The 18,784-nt window shown below is 38.7% G+C and overlaps 1 pseudogene; it reads right to left on the bottom strand.

Moving 5' to 3' along the window:
• Positions 1 to 5,724: 5,724 nt before the first annotated feature.
• Positions 5,725 to 18,784, bottom strand: part of LOC102887298 — a 38,188-nt pseudogene continuing 25,128 nt past the window's right edge.

Below are 18,784 nucleotides of genomic sequence, written 5' to 3' on the forward strand. Positions count from 1 at the left end.
AACATTATATATAAAAAGAAAGTTGTTTACTTGAAGTTGTTTACTTACAGGAGTAAATGATTTCCCCCCAACATCAAGTATTGATCATTTCCACCATGACAAATAGATAGCTAGAAAATTCTGCCTTTGAAAATATGTTTTTATGTATTTGACATAAAAGAAAATATTGATTTTTTTAAACTTCCAGAATAGTGTTTCACTTGAGAACATTAGTGAAACACTCATAGAAAGGCAGAAGCAGAAAAACTCTGATATCTTTTTTTCTCCTTACCTATACTACTCAGCAATTTTATTTTTTTTCGCACAGCTCTCCACATCCTTACTTTCTCTCATATGGTCCCTCTAGACTTTTTAACACTTGCAGAACACTTGCAAGACTAAAAATTTTCCTATCCGAATCATGCATTAAAAAAAGATCTTCACAGGTAAGTATAAAAGTGTTCTCATGAATTTTAATGAGTATTTAATATATTATAGAGTTTCGGGGAGTTTTTTTGTTTGTTTGTTTGTTTGTTTTAACAAAGACTCTAAATAATTGTTAAATGTCACCCTTGGTATTTCTCTGCTTTACCCTGTTTCTTAGAGAACTGCTTTAGTGAGAAAGGTGAAACATGTTTTTTATCCCTTCATTTTTTATCCCTTCATTTTCTAAAAATAGGATGACCAACTTATCAATTAAAAAAGGAAATCAAAAAAGAAAATAATCTGTGAATAATCATGCTAAAAAGAAACCCACCCAACAAACAAAACAGCAAAAAAACTTTGAGCAAATTTTGCACCAAAGAGGGGGAGGAAAAAAAGAAAGAAAAGAAGAAAAGAATAAACACATCTTAGCCAGTAAGAAATTATTCACACATTAAAATAGCAATATTGATCTTACTACATGGTTTTCTCTGTTCCCGCGTCTGTTTGTAAAGGCGGTGGAAGTAGATTTAAGAGATGTGGCATTTCAGTCTTAGCTGGGGTCGCAAACTCATTCCAAAGAGCCACTATATGGACATAATTGATGATAAAGAAATATGTATATATAATTGATCGTAAATAAAGAAAAAATATATATGTACTTTTTTATAGTCACTGGGTGCCTTTTCCCATCATGTCAACAACTTTCTTAAGAACAGTTCTACAAAGAAAATTTGCAACAGAGAAATAGAAAGGAGAGTCTAATGAATCCTTCATATATCCATCATCCAAATAAAGCCCCAGTAAACCACTGAGCTTCTTTCTCTATAGTTTTGTCTTTTCTAGAATTTCATATATGTGGAATCATAAGGAAGGTAATATTTCGTGTCTGACTTCTTTCACTTAGCACAATGTTTTTGAGACTCATCTAGGTTGTCGAACCATCAGTGATTTTTTTCTTTTTATTTCTGATTAGTATTACATTGTATGGATATACTAAAGTTTTCCATTCTGTAGCTGATGGACATTTTGGTTATTTCCAGTTTTTTTTTTTTTTTTTGACTATTCTGCATAAAGATGCAATGAACATTTGGGTACATGTCTTTGTGTGGACCTTTTTTTTTTTTCATTTCTCTTGGCTAACTACCTAGAAGTGAGATTTTAGGACATATGGTAAGTGTGTATTTAATTTTAAAGAAAACCTCAAAACGATTCCAAAGCGACTGTACCATTTTGCATTCCCACAGCTGTGAATGAGAGTACCAGTTGTTTCACATCCTCACTAGTACTAGATTATGTCAGTCTTTTTAATGTTAGCCATTCTGGTGAGAGTGTAGTAGTATATTAATTTGCATTACTCAAATGACTAATTACATTGAACATCTTTTTAAATGCTTATTTGACATTTGTATACCATCTTCTGTGAGGTGTCTGTCTAAATCTTTGCTCATTTGAAAAACTGGGTTGTTTGTCTTCTTATTTTTCTGTTTTAAGTGTTCTTTATATAATTCTGGAGACATGTCCTTTATTGGATATGTATTTTGCAAATATTTTCTCTCGGTCTGTGGCTTGTGTTTTTATTTTCTTAACTGTGAATTTTGAAGAGTAAAATTGTAAATTATAATGGATTCCTAAGTATCGATTTGTTTTTATAGCTGATGCTTTCTGATAGTAAAAAATTGGGGGTAGGCTGAGATCGGCAAGATTTTTCTCCTATGTATTCTTTAGGAAATTCTATAGTTTTCCATTTCAAGTTATGTATATGATATTAGGTGAGGATCCAAGACCTTTTTTATTTGCATATAATTATCAAATTGTTCTAGCAATCTTTGGTGAAAAAACTATTATTTCCCCATAGAGTTAGTTATTTTGGTATTTTGCCAAAATCAATTCACTACCTATACATGTATTTATGGACTCTCTGTTCTGTTCCATTGATCTCTGTGATCGTCCTTTATGCCAATACTGCAACTGTTGTGATTACTGTAGTTCTACAGCAAGTCTGGAAATAATGGAGTGTAAGTCCTCACTGTTTTTCTTCTTCTTCAGAATCACTTGGCTACTCTAGGCCCTTTGCATTTCCGTATTAATTATTAGAATCAGCTTGTTAATTTCTACAAGAAAAGTATCTCGAAGTTTTGATTAGTTTTGTGTTGATCAATTTAAATAGATTTGACATTTTAATAATATTGAATCTTGAGATTTATGAACGGGGTATTTCTCTCCATTTATTTAGGACTTTCTTACTCTTAGCAATGTTTTATGGTAGTCAGGGGACATGTATAGCACACATTTTTCTACGTTTCTATTTAAATATTTCATAATTTTCGAGGCATTGTAAATAGTACTAATTTTACTTTAACTTCTAATTTTTAATTGTTGCTATTTAAAAACACAATTAATGTTCGTATATTGTATCTCATGATATTGCTAAATGTACTTATTATTTCTAGTAGTAGATTACTTAGGACTTTTATGTAGATAATCATGTAATCTATGAACAAATAATTTGATTTCTTTAGTAGATATAGACTTTTCAAGTTATCTACTTTTTTCTTGAGAGAGCCTTGAAGATTTGTTATTTTTCAAGAAGTATACTCTTTTAACATATTTACAAATTTATTGGCATAATGTTGTTCATAATATTCTTTTATTCTTTTAATGTCTGTAGGGTCTGAAGTGACAGTTCCCCTCTCTATTGGTAATTTGTTACTTTTTTTTGTCTTGATCACTTCAGCTAGAAATTTATCAATTTTACTGATCTTTGAAAAGAACCAGTTTTGGTTCATTGATGTTTCTCTGCTGTTTTTCTTGTATTCTATCTCACTGATTTATGCTATCTATTTTATTTCTTCTACTTAGGTTCAATTTGCTCTTCTTTTGCTATTTTCATTTATTTATTTATTTAAATTTATTTATTTTTATGGTGACATTGGTTAATAACAAAATCCAGTATGTTTCAGGTGTACAGTTCAACAGTAAGGCAGATATATATTTACACTGTGTGTTCACCTCCCATAGTTAGATTTCTTTCTGTCACCGTGTATTTGACCCCGTTTACTCTGTCTACCTCCCTACTTCACCCTTCACCCTCTTGGAAGCTATTTTTTTCCAAGATGAAAGTTTAGATCGTTGATTGAGACTTCTTTGACCTTCTAATATAAGCATTTAATATTTTCCCTCTGAGCATTGATTTCCCCGCATATCACAGTAAATTCTCATTTAGCTAATTTTGTTTCTTATTTGTTTTATTGTGTTTGTTTCTGACTCAGGGATTTTTTAGGTGAGAGTTGTTTAATTTTCAGATATTTGAAGATTTTCTAAATGTTTTGTTTTTGTTAACTTTTAATGTAACTCTGCTGTGATCAGAAGATATACTCTATAAGGTTTAATCTTTTGAAATCTATTGAGACTTGTTTTAAAGCCAAGCATATGGTTCATCTTGGTGAATGCTTTCTGTGCACTTCAAAAAATATATATTCTGCAGGTGTTTGGTGTAGTTCTCTAAAAATGTCAATTAAATGAAGATAGTAGTAAGTGTCATTTAGATCTATCAAAAATACTGATACTTTTGTCCTGTTTTAAAATAAATGACTGAAAAGAGGAATGTTAAATATTTTTAATTTCGGTTATTCACTTTTTAGCTCTGTAATATACTTTTGAATATAATTTCTACTTTTCTGTTGAGATTGCCCATCAATTAATCTAGCAAATTTTCTTTCAAGTATTCCGATATATTTTCTGTTAATTTTTGAAACATATTTATAACTTCTTTTATATCTTTACCTACTAAATTCAACTTATGGCCCAAATTAGAGTTAGATTCTGTTGGCTGCCTTTTTTTCCTAAATATAGGTCATAGTTTTGTTATTTGGAATGTCTAGTAATTTTTGATTGAGAACTAGACATTATAGATAATATAATGTAGTGAACTCTGTCACGTTCTCCTGTGTATTATTAGTTTTTTTGTTCTAATATATGATTAACTCACCTGGATTCAAACTAGACTTTGTCTCTTCCACAAACAGCTACTATTAGTTTTTAGGGCTTCCAAATATAGCCTTTTTACCTGTCCCTTGTAGTTATCCCCATTGCTACAAGATTTGGCAGCCATCCAAGGATTTTGGCATAGGTACAACTGACCCTCTGTGGTGTGTCTCACCCACCCCTCCAATTTCTACTTGCTTCAGACTCTCCACTCTGATTCTTCTGGACTATTTAGATTCAGCTTTATTTAGCTGAGGTGCTCGTGGTTGGGAAATACCCCCAGTTAGGTATCAAATTCAGAGTTCTGATTCTGTTTAAAAAAATTCCTCTAGTCTCTGGTTACTTTTTCCACCAGGGCCTTGTACATAATTTAGTTGCCAGCCAGAGTTTTTGCTCTGAATTTTGGTCTTACTCCTTCTGAGGCTCTATTGCTGCTAAGATTTTCCCTTTAAATTTTCAGTTACTTTCCAAGCCTGGACTCAGTTTTCGGCACCTTTAGCTAAGAAGGTTATTGTTTTTCCCACTGCAGTTCAGCAGCTATAGTTATGGAAGTTGGGCAGAGCCATGAGTTAAATAGCCATAAATTCAAACTTTTTAACTTTTCCAGCTGCACTTATTTTAAGAGAGTATTAAATTGTTTATTGATTACACATCATAATTTATGATACACAAGCTTCATTCCCATCTATAGTTTTATCTGGTACAGTAATTCAATTTAGAGATATTGCGTAGCATGTGCCAACAATCATTAATGACCAGATAAACCCCATGACTCTGCTTGGGTGACCCTTTTTTTAATGGTGAACTCCAGGTCACGATACAGGAACTGTCGATTCATCTACACCAGAGGCTCTGAAGACAATGGCTTCTGTGCCCAAGCTGGTTGTAAATAAATTTCAAATGGAACCTGACATCATCCTGAAGGGACTCTAACTTCACACTTTTGAGGTAATTTACCAAGATGACTTCAGAGTAGACTAACTTTACACAGCACATTAAAAAAAAGGACACATTTATTCACCGTCACGATCAGACTCTTACATTTAGCAGTCGACGGCACGGGCATAAAAGATTTGCATTAAAACTTTCATTGGAATGCTTTACATTTTCCACAGAAAAGAACCTGTTATACAATTAGCCCCAAATGCAGCCTGCAATTTTTTTGCCCATACACATGAGTATTGTCTAAAGCGTGTCTTTTTTCCCTTTATTTTTGTACCAGCTAAACCCTGCCACCACTGCGCTTGGCTGAGTTCAAAAATCCATTGAAACCTGTGGCTTCCCTGTCACTTCTCTGGCTCTTCTCTCCTGCTTAAGTTTCCTTCCTGGCAATAATTAAATCCTTCTGCCACGGCCACAGCTACTGCTACCGCTGGAACTGTGATAGCCACCTTGGTTTCATGGTTTGGCAAAGTATTGGCTTCTAACACCATAGGGGCCAGAGCTTATGCCTCCAAAATTTCCTCCTTTCACGGATCCAAAATTTTAAGATTGATTGTTGTAACTGCCAAAATCACTATAGCTTCCTCCACTTCTAAATTGCTTCCATTATTACCAAGCCATTATCGCCACCCCCACTGCCATTTTATCCTCCTCCGCCACAGCTGCCTCCAAAGCCACCTCGACTATTGAAGTTTCCTTCACAACCAAAGTTGTCATTCCTCCCCAAACCACCTTCACAACCCCAGAAGTTTCCAGAGCTGCTCTGACCTCTTTGGCTGGATGAAGCACTAGCCATCTCTAGCTTAGATAGACTTTCTTTCCTTCACAGTATGGTATTTCTGAATGACAGTCTTGTCTGCAGAGTCATGGCCATCAAAGTTTACAAAAGCAAAGCCTCTCTTCTTGCCCCTGCCTCTGTCAGTCGTGATTTCAGCCACTTCCATTTTCCCACACTGTTCAAAATAATCTCTTAGGCTCTTCAGTATCTTCTTTAAAACCACCGCCCACAATCTTTGTCACAGCTAAGTCGGCACCAGGTCTTTGAGAATCTTCTCTAGAGATAGCTGTCTTTGGTTCCACAGCTCTCCCATCCACTGCCTGTGGCCTTGCCTCCATGGCCGCCTCCACCTCCACCACAGTGGCACATGTGACAGACCCAAAGCCTCTGCAGCACTTGGTGTTTGGACTTCTTGTCACCATGAAGTCTGTGAGCATTCCCCATTGCTCGGAATGGCTCCTCAGACTCTCACTGGTTATTTCCAAGCTCAAACTTTGGACGAAATGCTTCTGCCACTGTTCGGGGTCTTAGGGGTTGGGGGAATTCTGACTTAGACATGAAGACCCAGAGAGGTGAGAATTGAACCACCCATCCACCCACAGAAAGCTCCAGTTGCAGTTTTGAAAAATTAAATGTCCCCTTTGCTTTTGCTTGTGTTTGGATACTTTCTAAGACCTTGTAATTGTCCTAATTTAAACTTTACCCAATATTTTTATAGTTTTTATCTGTGAGGGTTTCATAATCATTTTATTTCTTCACCATTACTGGAAGTTGACCCACATCTTTATAAAAATATTTAAAATAAATTATAAACATCATGCTATTTCACAGCTAAATATTCCATGGGAAGCCTGAAAAAAATAAGGAAATTTCTTAAAGTATTCACCATAACATCATATTTAACAAAATTAATGATAAGTCCTTATTCTCTTTTATTATCTGGCTCACATTCAGATTTCCCCATTTGTCCCTAAAATGTCTTTTACAGTTTTTTTTTTGAACCAGAATGCCAATAGGTCCACAGACTCTTGTTATATCTTCTAAATCTCTTTTATCTTCCCTCAACTTCTTTTTTAAATGACATATTAAACCAAAGAAAAAAAAGGTTAGTTTTTCTGTGGAGTACCCCTTATTCTGGATTTGTCTGGTGTTATTTGCTCTTTTATCTCTTGTATTTCCTATAAACTTGACACTAGAGCTAAAGACTCGATTAGAATCAAGTTAAACATTCTTGGCAAAACATATCCTTGGTGATGCTGTGTACTTTGTGATTCATATTATTGGGACACACATAGTGTCTGGTTACTCCGCTGTTAGACGGATTAGTGGTCTTCAGTCTCCTTTCCAGATTCTTTTTTTGGAGATTACTTGATTGGCCAATTCGAGAATCCCTATCTCACCTAGATCCAATATATTTATGTTAGAAGCATATTTCTACCCTCCAACTCTTAATTTATATTATCGTCAAAATGATCCTTAAATTTTTTTTCTGGCTCTGACAGAATCTAAAAAATTAAACAAACAAACATTTGAATTAAAATAAGTGATCTCAGTCAGTTATCTAAGGTGTGTATCTATACACTGCCAAGTGTACTTGGCTTTCTATACATCTGTCTTCTTTGTGGCTATGCTTATATGTTTCTGTCTTCTAAAAAATGAGTCGTCACACTGATAATTTACCATTTATATCTTTATTTCATTAAACAGCTACAGTGAAAAATTCAAGACAATTAAAAATACCCATTTAGAACTGGAGTTACTGATATTGATTCTCTTGACTTAGTATTCATTATGTGTTGAATTCTTGCATCACAGAAAACTTGTTTTTCATATTATTCAGCTCAAGTCAGATCCTATGTATTAGATTATATCAACTTGATTAAATTTTCTTTTACATATCTCAACTGGCAGCCATTTCCATGGGCAAAATAAAGACCTCTGAATTATCTTCTTATTTGATTAAGACATGCTTATTTTTTTAACCTCTTTCTCTCTCTTTTCTAAATCAAGATTTAGTCATGTTAATTAGAACTGGTAGACCCTACAGCCAAATTTTAAACCAAACCAACAGTCTCATTTTTTGAAATAGCAGTGGACATTTGTAGGGAGAAATCTTCCTTTATTACCATTCACTACAGTGGAAGGAAGCAGAGCAATTACTATTGCAGAGTAATTTAATACTGTTTTATTGACATGGTCTTTCATCTAAGTAAGGAGTTCTGGGATTCATAAGGATGTTCATTTTTTTGTGAAATACTATCCCATTTAAATAGATTAATTCACAATCTATAGTTATAAAAGCATAAATGAATCAAGATGAACTAAAATCTGAGTAGAGAATAAAATGTAAGAATCAATTAACTTGCATCCTTGGTAAAAAATTATTATGTGTAATACCTTTAATAATTAGATATACTTTTTCTATTTTTTATTTGAGCTGTTGTTCTTTTTTATGTCAGGCACTCGACATGTTAGAGTAGAGAAGAGGAATTAAAACTTGATTAATGGTCCCAAATAATTTAGAGTTTAAATCATTCAGATAAAATAAATTGTATAAATGGATGCTTCTTGTTTTTAAGTAGTGGATGGCTCTTTTAGCAATTATTTGGTGTTTAAATTACAGTTTACTTTCTTTGCCCCATAAGTTTCCCAGAGTAATGACGTTGTAGGCATTTTAGAGAACTTACACGAAAGGAAATTTTTAATGGAATGCTTTCTGTGTAAAAGAGCCATAAGAACATAAACTTTTCTCATAGTTCTTTCTTTTAATAGCAACTATTATTTCTGACAAATGGAAGCAAAAATTAAATCACAGAGAAATGAAAGACTTGCCTTTTAAAACCCGAGTCTTCAATTCAATCGAATATTCATTTTGTTCTTCATACTTGAGAAGTCCTTTATTCCTCCAGATCAGGGATTTGTTTTATGTTTTCTCTATGTATTTGGTATATATTTGTGTGTCTATATTTCCATATGCATGGAATAAATTTGCTCCATGGCATTTAATGCATTAAGAAAGTTACATTCATTTAAGTTTTTGGTTTTGCAATAAAATTTGGCTCAGGCCCCATTTAACCACAATTTTTTCAATCTTCAGAATCATGTTTTTCTCTCCAGCCTCTGAGCTTCCAACATTAGAAGGAGGTAGATCTCAGATTTGATTTGAGAGCTCCACTCAAATACTTTCCTGGCAACCTGCAGTGGCTTATTCATATGCAGGGTGGAGAGGCGGCCCTATTGACTATGGCTAATTCTACCTTGACTTGCTGTCCACTACCAGATGGGCATTTAGGATTTTTTTTCTCTCCTTCCAGCTACAAGTCCTAGCTCTCAGTGGTAACAATGGAGATAGATGTCAGGAATCCTTTTCTGTTGGGTCAGGAGAGACTCTCTTCCAGAGCGGTCTTGTTTTTTCAAGACTCCCAAACTATCCTTTAGATTTCACATCATTTGTGGTGGGTTATTTTCATGGGTACTGTGATATCATGATTTTTGTGGTTTATAATAAAAAGTAGATATTAGGTCATCGTTCCCATTTTTGGAACAGCACCCCAAAATCCTTGGAATTTCCTAAGTGATCAAAGGTGTCTTTTGTTACGTTAATGAGCGACTTTTGAACTGAGCCTAAGAATGGGGGCTGGTTGCTGGGAGAGTCAACCATTTGATCGGGGGTTTAAAACCTTCAGTTGCACCCCACTAAACTCCATGGAGGGGAGAGGGGCTCGTTATTGAGTTCAATTGCCAATGGCCAATGACATATGTAATGAAGCCTCTATAAAACCCCAAATGGGTGGGGTTTGGAGAGCTTCTGGGTTGATGGCCATGTGGAGATTTGGGGAGAGCGGCACTCCTGGAGAGGGCATGGAAGCTCCCCACCCTTCTCCCTATGCCTTGCCCTAGGCATCTCTTCCATCTGGTTGTTTCTGGGTTATATATATCCTTTTATATCTCTCTGGTGATCTAGTGATTAAAAGAGTATCGTGAGTTCTGTGATACTAGCAAGTTCATTGAATCCGAAGATGCGGTCATGTCGGAACTTCCAATTTGTAGCCAGTTGGTCAGAAGCATAAGTAATAACAGATGACAGGTGATTGTTGTCTGAAGTAGAGGGTGGTCTTGTGGGATTGAGCCCTTTACCTGTGTAATCTGATGCTATCTCTGGTAGATAGTGTCAGAATTGAGTAGAATTTAGGACACCCAGCTGGTATGCTGGAGAATTGCTTGGTGATGTATGGGGAGACCACCCTCCCCTGCACTGGAATTTGGTTGGGAACTCCTGTAGGTACCATGAAGTGTCTGCCAAGACACGTCCTGCTTCTTCACAAGCAAAAGGGAGTAATTCTGCTTCTTAGAGGTTGGTTGATGTCTGAAATATACCGCTGCTGTTTCAGAGCAAAGAAAGGATCTTTTTCACTTTTCTAGAGATTTAAATCCATGCTGCCTGGTTCTGGTGTCTGCATGTTGCTGGCTGACCAAGAAACACACCCAAGTGGCCAGATACAGGGTCCAGTCCCACCACTCAGCAGGCAGTCCTGCGTATTCTCCAAAGGTGCAGCAGAGCCAGGATCATTCTCTCAAAGTCATTTCGCTCCAACTCGGGAAGCTTTAATACATGTTAAGGAACACGATGCTCAGAAAGATTCTTAGGAACCTGGAGAGCAGTTCCCATCGTGCAATATCACGCGTTTTCTTTAACCATGTCACGCCTTTATTTTTTTAAAAGCAAATCTGGCTTGATGTTAACTCATCAGAGTTGTCATGAAATTCAGTCTTGGTCATTCGGGGCTCACATTTTCCTCTTTCCTCAGAATGATACGTGATTGACAGATGCACTTCAGCTAGAGTATGTTTCTTCAATCTCAACACTACTGACACTTTGGATGGGACAGTTCTTTGTCGTGAGGACTGTCCTGTGCACTGTAGGGCGTTTAGCATCATCCTCTCACTCTACTCACTAGATGCCAGAAACACCATCCGGGTGCTTATCTGAGAAAAGTAGCACTATTGCCCCCTCCCCCATTCCGCCCCTCTTAGGGAACCACTGGTCCAGAGCAACTGGGTTTTCCATGGCTGCTACTAGCCTGCCTTTGTCTCTGACAATGCCTTCCTGTCATTGTCTGAAAGCTTGTGCCTCCACTTCCCCTTTTCTGAGTCATGAGGGTCTTCGCCGAGGCTCCACGCTGCAGTACTTATTGCCTAGACTCTTTAGGGACACACGTGATGATCCTCCTTAGAGTTATCATAACCTCCAGGGGTGCCGTGTACACAGAGCAGAGGCCTTCCTGGGGGACTCTGTCCTCCACTGTTTGGGGATCCAGCTTCTTCCTGGTTCAGATCTTTTTCAGTTGCCTTCATTTTTACAGATAAAAGTCCTAGAAAGTCTTGTTCAATGCAGTTATGAAATTGGTTTTGAGAACAAGTCTTAATTATCAGGGAAAAATGGAACCACACTTTGGGGACACAAAGCCCTTGTATTCTTGTCAATAGAGAGTATAGGGAAAACGTCATTCACCTGTCCTCTCTCTCTCGCTCATTTCTTGCTGGTGCGTCTTCCTTCCCGTATTCCCTCTCCTTTCCTTCTCAACTCATTGCCATTCTTCTGTCTTCCGCTTTTGTTTCTTCTCCAAAAAAAGCAGATCTAGATTTTTGAGAAGACATGGGAGCCTTATTTATGCTCCATCTCTGTTGATTTACAGGGGGCAGAGGTTGGGAGTTATGTCCATTTTCCCAGGAAGAGAAAAAAAATTTGTGTTTGGAGGGGACCCAAAAACCATTTATTGTAAAGTACAAAAGATAATTGAAAAGTTTAGAATACCAGTACAATGGTCTGCTTCTTCTTTTTTTTCCCTTCAAATTTATGTTGTTTCTGTTCTTCAGCTTAGAGCAAATATTGCCTGAACCTTAAAGTCGAGACCTCTGGCTGATCTCCACAGGGGAGGAGCAGGCTGCGGAAAGCACTACATACTTCAGTAGAAATATTTTGCAATGGGAAGGGTTAGGCTATTATCATTTCTTAGAACATACAACAACAACAACAACAACAACAACAACAAATGTTGTTTCTGTTCTTCAGCTTAGAGCAAATATTGCCTGAACCTTGAAGTCGAGACCTCTGGCTGATCTCCACAGGGGAGGAGCAGGCTGCGGAAAGCACTACATACTTCAGTAGAAATATTTTGCAATGGGAAGGGTTAGGTTATTATCATTTCTTAGAACATAAAACAACAACAACAGCAACAACAACAACAAACCTTTTTAATCAAAGCGAAGGCTGGGGAAGGATTGAGAGTCATCTATAAAGTGGAATGGAAAAATTCCTGGCCGAGTTCCCAAGGTTTGAAAATCACTAATTTCCCTTTTCCTTATCCACAAAAGATCAGGAAGCTCATTTATTCTCTGGATGATATAGTGATCATACTCTCAGACATTTCTCAAATCTGACTATCTTCCAGGCCACAGTTTTTGCACTCAATCAAAGTGAAGGCTGGGGAAGGATCGAGAGTCATCTATAAAGTAGAATGGAAAAATTCCTGGCCGAGTTCCCAAGGCTGGAAAATCGCAAATTTCCCTTTTCCTTATCCACAGAAGGTCAGGAAGCTCATTTATTCTCTGGATGATATAATGATCATACTCTCAGACATTTCCCAAATCTGACTATCTTCCAGGCCACAGTTTTTGCACTGGTCTCGAACTTTCCCCAAACCAATGCCCAGGCCTCTGGGGGCTGTTGACAGGACACACCGGTCTGCCTCTGACTCTGTCCTTCCCTCTCTGCAGTCACTGAGGGGCTCCTGTTTGCTCTGAGTGTAGATTTCCCCAAGAACATGCCCTGGGGATGAATCCACTTCTCTAGGTTGGGTAAGAAAGGTTATGGGCTCTGAGCTGGGCTCTACCCTAAACTTGGCAAATGTTCAGCCATTTGAAATGGTCTGCCTCAGGGGAGGTGCTTCACAGCTCACCTTCCACAGTCCTTGCTTTTCGGTCAGTCCATTTGGATCCCTCTGAGGTAGCGACCTGGCACACCTCCCAGGAAGGTCCTAGGTATTTCTACCTGACTGTGACATCTGCTCTGTATTGTGTGACTCCAAATATTTGGATCTGGCTTTATTGGCATCTCTAACCTTCTCACCACCCCGATCAGTGCTAGAAGGTAACCGAAGGGCAGTTTGACGTCTGTCCCTAAAGATTATTCTTATAGTTGTCTAGACACATATTAATTGATGCTAAGCAGACTGCCAACACTGCGACCTAATTTGCACCCAAATTTATAAGCCAATAGTGTCCCAGATGATGTTGCTACATGGAATAGCATTCATAAAATATTTTATTCTTTAGAGCATTTTAGGTTCAAAGCAAAATGGTGTGGAAAGCACAGAGATGTCCCATATATTCCCTGCCTCACACATGCACAGCCTCCCCCGTCATCAGCATCTCTCACCAGTGTAGGACATTTGTTATAATTGATGAACCTACATTGACACATCATTATCAACCAGAGTCCATACTGTACATTAGGGTAGAATAGCATGTTAAGTTAATTCACATTATACTTAAATATGCAAAGAAAATATAGCTACCTAAAAATTTTTAGTAAAATATTCTAGATGTATTGGAATAAAGGTATAAATGATGATATAACAAATATCACCAAAGCTAAGAAATTAAAGCTCCCTCTCTCCCTGGCCCGTGCCCTTGGCCCCATCGCATTGTTCTGTCTGCCCTCATCAGTAAACGCTTATTCTGAATTTGTACTTTATCATTCTATGTGATTCTTTATATTTTTACTTCATATTTATAGAGTATGAGAAGCGGTCAATCATAGAAGTTAACAGCATAGACTCTGGAATCAAACTGCTTTGATGTGAATCCTGGGGTCCCCTTTATTAGCTAAATAGCCGGCTAAAGTTATTTAACTTCTTTACATATACTTCAACTTTCCTATGCGTAAAATGGGGATAATAATCATACCAACATTTTCAAGTTGTGAAGAGTAACTCATAGTATATGTAAAATCTTAGAACACTGCCTAGTGCATAGGAAGCTCCATATAAAATGCTTGCAGTTCTTACCACAAACCAGTAATTTGGTATGTTTTTAAACTATACCTAAATGACATACTACGTATCTGCATCTTTTTGCAACTTCCATTATTTGCTTGATACTATGTGACCAAATATTCATCTCTGTCAATATATATCACTTTCTTTTATGGTCTCTCGTTGTGTGATTTCACTCCAATTTGTTTATCTATTCTGTTAAAGGATGTTTGTGGCATTCTTAGTTTTTATGAGTGTTTTCATATATATCTCTTTACATTCAGGAGCAAGAGTTTCTCTGATGTTTATGTATAACAATAGAATTTCTGGGTCTTAAGTTTTGTTTATTTATTAAATAATTGAATAATTTTTTTTTTTTTACAATTCAGCCTTATTAGCCCACCTGTCCCCCAAAACACATTAATCTCATATAGTGGAGAAACTTAAGTTTTCCGATTAAGAATAACCATGTCCCTTCAGTTTCAATGGTCTGTTTTGGATGACTCGTATCTTAGGGTGGAGGCTAAGTTTTCATCTTTCACCTCCTTCCGCTGTTCCTTGCTAAGGTGGCCTCTGGCTTTATAGGACTCGTCAGGTTTAATAATCACGCAGCATTGTGGGGGCGGGTGAGGAGGGCTGGACCCTTCACCTTCCTATGGAAAACTTGCTGCCCGCCCCACCTTCCCGGGGTCTGCCATTCACTACTGAAGACTGGTCCTGATGGTTTCTACTGGTCTTGAAACCACCATATAACAAAGCTATTTCATCTTATTCTTCTGCAGTCTCCCCAATACTTCCAATAACTGCGGTCCCTGCCCCCCAGTCAAAACAAACAGAGACTTACTGTCTTTAGGAGGAACTGGACCGGCTGTGGGGGAGTCGAGAGTGCTGCCTCCAGCTCGTATAACCAGCACGTCTCCTTCCAGGGCTGTTGCAATACTGTTTCTGCACTAAGCCGGCTGTGGCTGTGCCCTCTGTGTCTCCTGGGCTTCCCTCTGCCCAACACACAAGCTAGGTCCAGATTGGTGTACTGTTACCTCCCCCAATGTTCTCTGGCTTCTTCTAATGACCCGGATGCTTCCGTTATGCCTCCTTTTGGAGTTCCACCTCAAGAGGGGGGAAGCGTGAATGCTTGGATTCAATTTCTCAACTATCCTTCTTTCTCTCATTCAAGACATCCATGGGGACCAGAAAGGCTGTGATTTCCCATCCCTTTCCTCTTTGGAAAGGACTTCCTGTACGGCCCGTCTGCCTGAGGTGCGTTTGTCTTGTCCTCTTCCCTTTAGCCAAAAGTGGCTGGCAGGGTGCAGGCAGGCAGGTTAAATGCACAAAAGTGAGATAGTCACAACACTGAACTTGCTACGCGAATGCCAGAATACACCTTTTAACAAGTGTGACTGTACTGCTGACGACAGCGGGACCGGAAATTTCAATCTGAGTTCTGACGGGAGATCGGAGTATGTCGGTGCTGTGGTTCTCATTCTTTGCGAGGCAGACAGAAACTGTATTTGAAAGGGAACTTACTGGGGCCAGAAATCTGGGTATATGTGCTACATAACACAGTGTCGGAGCCTCCCCAAGGCAGTGAGGCAGTGGTATCATCAACTCAAGGGTGACAGGTAAAGGAAGCCAAATGCAATGGCAAGGCCAAAGGCACAGGTCCTGTCATCCGTGTGACCAGCACGATGGGTGTGCCTTCATGACCCCCCGTCACCCCTTAGGGTATGTATGTGGATGGCTGATGCCGATTCAGTCAGGACTGTTATACTATCTGTACAAATGATTTATATGCCCCTCAGAATGAGATATTTCATGGATTTTTTTTCCCCCTTGTAATAGTAGGTTTAAAGAATTAAGGGACAGAGGAGAAGTCAAGGTGACCACTTCAGATGGTCATTACCTTGCTCATAAAAGAACCCTATAACCTTGCCAATATTATCACAGGCTAGTTAGTTAAAGCCATTGCTGGATTTCAGGGGTGCCTGGGGTGAAGGGCTGTCTCCCTTCTCCTTCTTACCCTTATATGGCTGCTCTCACTGAGCACCGATGGATTTATTCGGGTCCGGTAAATGAGAAGGACATTCAAAATATTCCACAGCAGAAGCAATTACACTGGAAGAGAGCGGAGAGCTTATTTAGGAAGCTCTTTGGTTTTTGTGGAAATTTTCTCTTTAGACATTAGTTATGGGAAGAGGAGTTAGATATAACATTCAGGATTGGAAGAGTCTAGTTCCTTGTAGAAAAGGTGCAGGTTAATTAGAGATTCAACATTCTCGGCCCTGAGTGCAGGATGGTGTTAGCTAACCAGTGGCAATTTCATAGACCGGGCTTAATGATGTGATGATAAGCCATCCCGGGGCTTTTGCCAGCGATGAGATGAGAGAAGAGAGGAAATAAAGTTAGCTGGAAAGAAAGAGAACAAAGGCTGACCGTCTCTGGAACCCGTGTTAACTCATTCTCACGCTCAGATTTCATGAACTTCTGGAAATGGGCAAATGCTGGTAAGAGTCAAAGGTCTTATCAAAAGCTTTATTTAACGTACAGATGTAAATATGTCTAATACAATGGGATGGAGCTACAGATACATGTTTGAGTAATTTTAAAGGGCAGGAAAAGGAATAAAAGGGAAAAACATCATCCAGGACAAAAAAGAAAAATAATGGAACAGTAGCTCTAAATCCAAACATTTCACACACACACACACACACACGCACGCACGCACACACACAGTGTTGTGTCTTGCATTAATTTGGCAAGTAGTTTTGGCCATGTTTCTTAACCTGTTAGTGTTCCCCTTCCGTATTTATGAAGCCAAGTTCATTTTGCTGACTGTATATCTCACTGGGGGGCTCGGAGGGTTAATGGAATCTTACACTGGTCCAGAGAGTATCAGCCTTCCAAAGTACAGAACCAAACTCCATGTTCCCTACCAGACCACGATAAAACCACGCGAGGAAAGCGTAGAGAAGGCACGCTGCCTCCCCTTCTCTGCTTCGCCCATGACACTTAGCTTTGACACTGCAGTTTCTGTCCTCAGCCTTAACTCTCTTCTGACTTTGAAGAATTAAATTGGATTTTGGAATTGGGATGGAGGTGTGTTCTATTAGGCAGTGTCGACAGATTCTTGTTACATGGAGACCAGAGAATTTAGCAGCCAGTCTGGGAGGGTGCAGGCCAGAAGGAGAAAGAAGTGTATGCTGGAATCTGAGACAGGAAAGCCTTCCCTGGAATACACAATATGCAGAAACAAAGTGGGGCCCAGGAGCAATATTGCACAGAAAAACACAGTTCTCCGGTGGGAAATCCGAATGTCTGTGATCGGCATCGGTTGGCGTAAGAAAAATGCCTTTTATAAAGGAGAAGTTGCTTATAATTTCCCATTGTTTTGCTATGAGTTCCCTGCTGGTCCTTTATCAGTTTTCTTTTCCTGGATCTGGAAGGTTCAGGGCTAGTTGTTTTCAGTGGACAGATCTCCTCCTCACAGTGATACTGAAGGGCTGTAGTTACTAGCAGCAGACTCTTTCTGAGGAAGAGCTGCATACTTTTCAAGAGGACCTACAAGAATTTAGCTCAGCAAAATGCCATTATGATCGGCCTGCTCAAAAAAGGGCTGCTGAGCCGGCAATAATTCACCTTCCTCCTTTAACAACTACCATTTAAATTGCATTTGAACACCAAAAACAAATACGCTTTCATTATATGTCTGTAACCTTCAATACAGCTTCAGAGTTCCAGAGGAAAATACTGCATTGCACCAATCCTGGTTTCGCAGACACTCTCTGTTGGCCTGTGGCTGGCAGAGGAGGGGCCAAGCAAAGGCAGCCTGTTTTCAGCTCAAATCAGCAGCTCCCTGAGCTCCAGAATATAATGAGAAAAGTGTGCTCAGCTTGCCTGGGGGCATAGGAGGCTGGGGAGAGAAGGCTAGGTACACAGGTACTAATTAAATCAGGCTTGGTTATCTTCATTTATTCTTTAAAAAAATTATTGGAAGCTTCTCAGGCAATACATTTTCTTCAAGTAGACATTTTCTGGTTTCTTAGAGAATTTGTAAAAAAGATCCAAGATGCCAGATATACCCGGCCATTCCCACAGGCCCTGCTTAATCATAGCAGATGGACATTCCGTGTCTTGGCCGGAGAAAGGCTCACTGCAAGCTGAGCAAAATTTGGTGAAACATTTATGAGATAATGATGTTTACGTATGCATTCTCCGTGTCTTTATTGACTATTCCTACCACGTTCTAGACAGCGGAAATGCTGATAAACGAGACCCAAATCATCAACTGTAATAATTGCTCCTCAGTCCTCCCCAAATTGCAGTTCTCCTGGGTGAATCGAAGGCCCCACAGTCACCCTTTCTCCTCCTCCCCAGAGCCCTGGGCCTGCTCCAACGCAGTGTTGTAGTTTGCCCAGTGCTGTTTCGGGCCACTTTTCTTTAAATTTTTTTTTTTGCTGCCAAATTCCTTTTGTTGAGGAATGGAGCATACATCTCTCTTGCTAAAACTGATTTCTGACTTAAGTGCTATTTTTCTCACCATTTTGCAGTTGGGGACCATGAGATAGAGAGACTTGACAAAGGCTAATGAGTGAGATTCTGACTCAGGTCTGTGGATTCCCACCGGGGTCTTTAACCACTGTAC

This window comes from Pteropus alecto, unplaced genomic scaffold (assembly GCF_000325575.1).
Source record: "Pteropus alecto unplaced genomic scaffold, ASM32557v1 scaffold87, whole genome shotgun sequence".
NCBI lineage: Eukaryota > Metazoa > Chordata > Mammalia > Chiroptera > Pteropodidae > Pteropus > Pteropus alecto.